The sequence below is a fragment of the Stegodyphus dumicola genome, chromosome 3 (assembly GCF_044657685.1).
Source record: "Stegodyphus dumicola isolate Sdum_Otavi_A_Nest chromosome 3, ASM4465768v1".
In the NCBI taxonomy this organism is placed as follows: Eukaryota; Metazoa; Arthropoda; class Arachnida; order Araneae; family Eresidae; genus Stegodyphus; species Stegodyphus dumicola.
This window is the reverse complement of record NC_140770.1, coordinates 238,268,664-238,277,087: the sequence shown is the minus strand read 5'-3', so window position 1 is coordinate 238,277,087 and position 8,424 is coordinate 238,268,664.

Below are 8,424 nucleotides of genomic sequence, written 5' to 3'. Positions count from 1 at the left end.
TGGTTTTTCAGATGTAGTTGGATTTATAAATAAATTTTGATTTTCCAGTTCAGAATAAACATAAGCTTAATATCTTTGGGAATGACAATTTTTGTGGCATTTTAGATGGATACTACTGTGGAATGACCTGAGGGGAACACAATTTAATTTCTAGCATATAAACATTTGTATTTGGATCTTCTGTTACATTTTGATAACAAGTTACTATAAGCGCGTGAAAAAGTTGTTATGCTGTTAAGAATCAGTTTGCTATTTTTCTTTCCATGACTTCAGTTTTCTGGAAAACTGCCTGCAAGACAAAGAAAACTACCTGCATGAAAGCACTAAACTAACTGACTGCTTTACATTGAAATTCCCTTGCTTCTAATCATCCAATTGCTGGTTTCTTTTAAACAGTAATCTAAATGATATTGCGAATAATTCCAATATCATTTACTTCACTGACTTCCAGTTTTGAGGTTTAATTACTGATTTCTTTTCTTAATAATCCTTGTAGACATTGTACTCAATTCTTTTATACATGCGCAGATTTTAATAGCTATTCATTTATACACGTGGTTGTATTCCAGGCACGCAGTATGTTTGACTAAGAGCTGGAAACGTTTCTATGAACTATTTGAATGAGAATTACCCTGCTGTATTTTCTATACAAAGTATTTAAAATCTTTAGATCCAGTTTTACAGTCTTTCAGGAGCGCATTATTTACGCAGAATAAGGAATTGCGGCCTGTCTCCCCGATCAGCTTCACTCTTCGAACTCCGTCGCCTTGTCTCGTTTTTCGAATAGACTTGTAAAAAGAAAAGAAAATGCGAGTAACGAGATTCTTTGAATCATATTCATTCATTGAACAGCATTGTTCCGTCTTTTTTACAGAAACTCATATAATGAAAGGAATTTTCTTTTTATTTAAAGTTTCTTGATAACTCTAGATACTACTACTATGAGAGTTTTTATTTCCTAGAATGCAATATATATTGCTTTGAAAACTATTGAAACTGATAACATATTGCTTTCATTTTTTTCAGTTTACATAAATATGTTGCAATCAACTGCATTAAAAATATTTTAGTAAAAATTTCTATATTTTATACTGGAAATGCTCAATATATTACGCTTATACTAGATTGGCCGCATTATACGCATGTGTACTAGATTGGCCTACACATACACAGGATGCTCTAAAGGGAATTCCCTCAATGCATTATTGGACACTGGGACACAGAGTAATTTATAAGGGGAAAAGTGCTCTTGAAAATATTTTAAAAAAGTTAATTTAAAATTGTGGCAATGAAAGTCATAACAACGCCGTGTCAGTATTAGGAGAGAAGTATAAGCAGTATGATTTAATCGTCCTGATCAAGAATAAGAAATATATAGTTTTGTTCTACATAGTGAGGAATCTGCTAGCGAATATGACTTTGAAGTTGAAGTTTTTGAAAGATGTAAGCTCAAGAACTGTTTCTAGTGCAGATACGGTGATGGTAAAGAAAGATAAGTAGAGTCTAGAAGCCAGAATCAACAGCAGCCCTGAATCTCGAAAATTGCTGCTGACCAAAAACAAAGTATCCTTTGGAATTCATCTTTTTCTTCTTTGATTCAACAGATTCTTGATCTCACATGTAGTTACACATTAAATAGATATTAACGAAAATCTTCTTTGTAAAGCAAATAATTGAGAGGTATATTAGTGGAATGATTAAGAATACATAAATAATTACCACAAGAAGACACCACACAATCCTGTGGTTTTGTAAAAGTAGAAGAATTTATGCCCCCCACACACCTCTTCATCGACAATAAATCAGGTATTCCACCTTTTACTACAGAAAACTAAACAGCATAACAGAATACCTAGTTTATCTCTAATAATGGTTGAGGAAACCATTAGTAAAGTCAAATCAATTAATACATGACCACCTTGGATTTAACAGCTGGATATTTTCTGATAAGCCGAAGGCGGCGTTGATTACAATGTCTGGTGTGTATACATTCTTAAGAACACCTTTCGATGTATGAAGAGATCCTCTAAAAGTGAATGTATTAAAATTTAAAACTGCAGGTATAGAATTTCATTATTTAAGTTACAAATATCAAATGTAGTCGAATCAATTATTTTAGTTAACAGTCACTCAGGATTACAAAGAAATATTTCCAGGAAGCCAGGATTATACGGAAGTATGTTTTTAAACAAAATCTATCCTAGTAATTGTTTTCTTTTGGGGGGTGGGGGAGTTGTGTGCATACTACAGAACGTTAACAACAGATTTCGTCAAAATTGCAGAACTCTTCAACCGACTCTTTATCACTGCAACCAATGTAAAAATCATTAGCTATGCGAAACATATACTCAAAATACATAAACTCTCTAAGCAATACTCTAATCCACCAACCACCCTGTTGAGAATTGAGATGGCAGCTGACCGGAAGAAAATTCGAAATTAGCCTCACGGGTGGCGGTAATTACTAAATCAAAGAATATTTTTGCTTAGTTAAAAAGATACCTCAAATTCTGAGCACAATATTATAAAGATAAGAAACAGGGCAAAAAATCATAAAATAATCCATGATTTAGATTTTACAAGTAGGAATGTAGAATTTAGTTTTGTAATACCAGCATCACTAAGATTAACTCTGTTAAAAGAGTTACATGATGCAGAACCATCAGGACCTCTAAGCTGATAACGACATCTCAAAGACCGATACTGCATCAAAACATCTGCGGGTGCAAGATTAGATAAAGATTTAAAGGGTAATTGCATAGTTGATTATTCTATTCTTTTAAATGTTATCCTGTCACTTTGCTGTCCGAAATGTTTGACTGCCAGTGTATCTCTTGTTGAAAATTTCTGCTTTGGCTTATTATAAGGATTGAAAAACATTATCTGACATTATTTCAGAAGTGGTTAATACCTCAGTCATGAATGCTGCTGTTGAAATTTTACAGTTATCTGAGTGTAACGCTAAAATTGCGGTGAGAGAGTGCAGAGTACAGAACACACTTGTTCTTCAAACTATAAGGGTTCATCCGCAAGAATGGTAGCTGTTGGAGCATATCGCATATTCAAACGTTTAGTTGCGTTACGCCATTTAAAATATATAGAATTTTATGGAGATGGTTTTTGAGTGTCAAAAATATATATGGTCTAAACTAAGAAATTGGAGTGCATTGGGCATTTACAAAAATATATAGGAAGTGCACTGCAGAAACTGAAGGATTCTTTGTCTGGATTAAAAGGTAAAGGAAAGCTCGTAGACCATTTCATTGATAAGAACCAGAACTATTACGGGATTGCAGTCAGAAGCGATGTTGATAATTTTGATGATATATAAAAAGCTGTCATGGCCATACTCTCATTGTGCATCAAACGCCAAAAATTTAATACATGGCCAATGCCCTCGTGGCGTAAATAGTTGGTGCAAGTATTATAAGGTATTTTTCCCGCCTTCTTGGCATGATTTCGTGGTGTGGTGGTGGTCTGCACGCTGGCAGGGTATTCCAGAGATCCGCGGTTCGATTCCCGGCAAAGGCGTTGCTAATTTTTCATCTTGCCTGCTTCCAAAAATACCTAATGTCTCTACAGTATCGCCTTTTCACTTTTAACAATAACAAACGCACAGAAAAAGCAAAAAAACTTTCATTAACTGTTTTAAATACCATAAAACCGTCGTATAGGGAACTATTAAAAAATATGTGCATGGTAAAACCCAAAATGCCAACATGAGTTTCAATGTAATTCTATGGCAAATACCGCCTAAAACGCATTTGTTTCCTTAGAAACTTTAATATTTGATTGTGATTTTATTTAATGATGAAAGTTTTGGCTTTATTAAAATATTTGAGACATTTAAAATGATTCCTGGCTATTTCACAGCCTACGTTAGATGGAACAAGAATTGCTGTTTCTCGAATGCGTTCATTAAACTTCGCCAAAATTCATAGGGAAAAAACTGAAAACACTTTGAAAACAAAAAAATGATTGCTTAAAAACAAATTGAAGGAACGACGGATGAGGCAGGAATATTTTAATTGAATAGTTGTGTATATTGTCATATAACGGTAATCTGAAAGTCTTAAATGCGATTTTTAATTAATTTCTTTTATGAATTCAGTTCACAACAATCCTGATAACTCTAAAACGACATTATAGAATCACTTTAAATTTTGTAGTATTTCGTACATAATTATGCATAATGTAGAGTAGAAGTAAAAAAAATAACCCTATACAATTTAAATTACATCAATTCTTTTCCTCAATAACGTTTGTATGTTTTTAAATTTTTGAGTGCTGACTGGCATATTTCACCATATATTACTAGTGAATTAATACTTTTAGTTATTCTATTTCACTGTATACTTCTGGTTAGTACACACAACATAAAGTAAAAAATATGCTTTTATCATTAATATTTTCTTGTCAGTTTTAGCTGATGATTAAATTGTAAATTTAATTGTTAATTTTGATTTAAAATGTTCAGTTTTTTGCATGAATGTTTCAAAATAATGATTATTTTATCAATTTTGTAGTCATTATATTTGAAGCAATCCATTAAAAAACATATAACTTCAAAAATATAATAACATTTTGAAAAATGCCCTTCGAACGAAGTCGGTTACTTTAAACTTTGACTTCCGGTGCGGCAGATATTTACTTCCGTTTCGTCGTCTTTCAAAAAAACTTGTAAATCTTTACTTCTAATCAACATATCAAGAAGATAAAAGTAGTTTTTGATAGCTAAGAATGTGATGTTTAAAAACTTTAAATAAAAAAATTCACTTTTTTAGTCGAAATCGGCCTTTTGAATTGAGGTCGTTTACCTTAAGATAAGAGTTCATTATACACCCAGGGATTGCTGAGTAACTGAGTATATAAACTCGCTTACACATTGAGATCGTTTTAACACAAGAATGCGAAAAACACCCTCGAAATTATTTCAGGAGAAGAAATTGGTAAAATCCCAGTATAAACTATTCCTTGCAACAAAAAAGGAAGAATTTAATATGAAAATTATCCAAAAATTGGTGCATGCGGATGGAACAGCAGGGCTAATAAAGTCTACTCCAAACAGAAGTTATCTTGGTAACAAACGTAGTGAGGAAAATTTTAATGTCAGGGATAAAATTTTAAAAATTAAATATCCTTTATCTTTAGCACCTCGGTCGAGGATTGGAAAATTCTGTTTCAAATTTAAATGCTCTACGAGCATGAATGGCATAGAACATGTACGAGTTGCGATAATTTTCGATAATAATGAAAGAGAACGAAGATGCCGACTGTGCGGCTAATACTGACCAGATGAAAATGTTTTATGGCGGGCAGATATGAAGGAAGTCCTAAATAAAGGAAGAACGTTGGCATAACTAACTAAAGCATTTACTATTTTTAGGACTGAAAAGGGAAATAACCAATTTAAAATGGAGTGTTAAGGGGTTATTGAAAATTAAAATTAGAAGTTTGTTTTACTTAGTTTTACCTTACACATATAGCAATGACCTAATAATCTTTGTGGCCGTGAACTCGATTATTTTATGTTGTCTCCAGCTAAAATAATGCTTCGCTCCTTTCTTCAAAGGGATCAGAGTATCACTCATGCTAAAAAATTTTCTTTCCTTTCTCAGAAAAAAACTATGAAAAGCGTATTAGAACATCCATATTCTCCACAGAGTTAAAGCCTCTTGCATATATTCTGTAATAATGCAAAAGTATGCTATAATCTAGCTGATTTCATGGCATGATGAACACGAAATATGTTTTTCGCCGTTGATGAATGTTACAAGCACATAAATGCAGATGAATAAATAGAAACTGCTGTTATAAGATTATAAACGCTTGAGAAGGGCACTTGGAAGTGAAAATTTCCTTTCCTTCCAACCAAGTTTGATTGCCTATGATTTTACAGCATTTCTGTTGCATCTTTGAATGCATTGCGATACCGCTTACTTTCAAGTCACACGTTGACCACCCCTGGAACATAACCAACCCGTAAGTGACTAGTACTTTTAACAAGAGAAATAAACATTGGGATTGATAATTACATCACTATTTTCTAATACGACTGAGTAATCGTATTAGAAACATCCCCCAACAGGATATGAAATAACGCAGGCACCAAAATGAGCAGTTTATTTCTCAAAGTAAAATTTTCATATTGGGTAGAAACATAAGTAATAGCCATTTATGTTGCGCTTAAAATTACGCGGAAAAATAAAATGTATTGGCATAGTGTTTTGTGTTATTCGAAAGAGAATCTTTCCCTCTGCAAGATGGCGTATATGATTTTTTGTCTGACCTAATTTTTTTATTTTTTCAGATCATTAAAACGGAGTGTCAAGTGGACAAAATAAGCATTTTCGACACCTTCTTCTTTTTGCGTTTAATCGAGGCGCCAATGCTGCAGAAACTGCCCGACAGATTTATGAAGTGTATGGAGAAGGTATACAATGCCTGAACGAACTGCAAGAAATTGTTTTGCCAAATTCAAAATGGAAATTTCGACCTCGAAGACACTGCTCGTTCCGAATGGCCAAATGAGTTTGATGAAGAACGTTGAATCAACTTCTGCACGAAGACGCGCGTCAAACCACTCGAGAATTAACCTAACGAAAGGGTTGTAGCCAAATGACTATACACTGGTGTGCAAAAATTAAGGACGAGACGGTTTTTTCAATATAACTTTGTACAAAAGCTTTCCAAATCAACACATTTAATACCGTAAGATCCCCAATACGTTAGGACATGAGTAATGTAAGCAACACTTACTAAAAGAGAAATCAGAGGGATAAAAAGAAGCTTTATTGAAAAAGTAGCATGGAGCGCATTGCGACTGAAGGCCGAAACATCCCTGTGATGGGTGTCCAGCAAGAAACATCCGGTCTTTAATAGGGGATATGATCTCCCCTGACTGCTAGGCAGGTTTCACAGCGTCTGCCCATGCTGAGAATGAGGGTGTCAATGACTTGTTGAGGCATTGCTGCCCATTGGTCTTGCAGCGCCAATCGAAGCTCCGGAATCGCTACTGGTGGTAAGGTACGAGCTGCCAAGCGTCTGCCTAGAAAATCCCATACATGCTCGATGGTATTGAGATCCGGAGATCGTGGCGGCCAATCCATACGTTCAATATCCTCACTCTCTAAGAGCTGTTCGGCAGCTACTGTGCGATGACATGGTGCATTGTCGTCCATGAAAAGGAACTGCGGACCCATAGCGCCTTTAAAAAGACGCACATATGGAAGAAGAATCTCGTTACAATAACGGGTCCCGTTGACTGAACCTGCGTCGAAGATGTGAAGGTCTGTACGACTACCAAGCATGATGCCTCCCCAAACGAGAACACCGCCACCTCCATATCTGTCCCTTTCAATGATGTTCGAGGGATGATTGCGGCTTCCCCGCTCTCTCCAGATGAGTATCGCTACTCAGACTGAATCTGCTGTAAAGAGTACTCGTCCCCATTCATTGTCTCTCCAATTCCGGTGTTCCCAGGACCACAGAGAACGCCGCCTCCGATGGGCAGGCTATAGAGGTACACACCGTACAGGGCGTCGTGCAAACAGACCACCACCGTGCAGTCTTCTGGCCACGGTAAAACGCGATATCGGTCGTCCAGTCGCCTGTGTCGTGTGTCTAGCGATTTCTCCCGCTGTCTGCCGCCTGTTTCTTCTGGCCTGTAAGGCAATATACCGGTCATCTGCGGGTGTGGTTCCTCGTAGACGACCACTACTAAACCCCCGGATAGCTGTTCCTGTAGTTTGAAATTGTCTCCAAAGTCGTGAAACGATGCTGTGAGCAATTCCGAACTCTGCAGCCACACTTGTCACACTGCGGCCTTCCTCCAACTTCCCAATGATTCGACCTCGGGTAAAAGCATCCAGATGTCGTCTAACAGATTGATTATTCGCCATTTCTCGCTGAGACAGCAACTCGGTGTGATTTTAACTGCTATACGGCATGCAATCTCTTTGCCAGAAATATTGATCATACACCGACAACATGCTTTATACTACTCAGACACTCCCCCATTACGTCTGCCTGCATATCTGCGCATGTGCTACCGTACATCACCTTACTTAATCTCCTGATTGGTCTTTCTGTCCGCTCTGCCTCTTCGTTCAGCTGATATGCTAATTTTTCGACTTCGTCATTAATTTTTGCACACCAGTTTAGTTCGACATGTTGGATCTATGGGGAAAGTCCAAAAACTCAGATATTATTGACTAATTGTTTTTTGTTAAAATAAGAATATTTTAATTAAAAAAACGGCCATTACTTATGTTTCAACAAAATATTTTAAGCAAAGCAAGCAACTACGCTTCTTTATTACTGAACCAAATCTACATTTTATCTAAAACAGTAATTTATCTACTTTACACTTTCTCGGAATGGTAAAATTTACTACGTACTAGGCAAACTCTTGAAATGATTCAT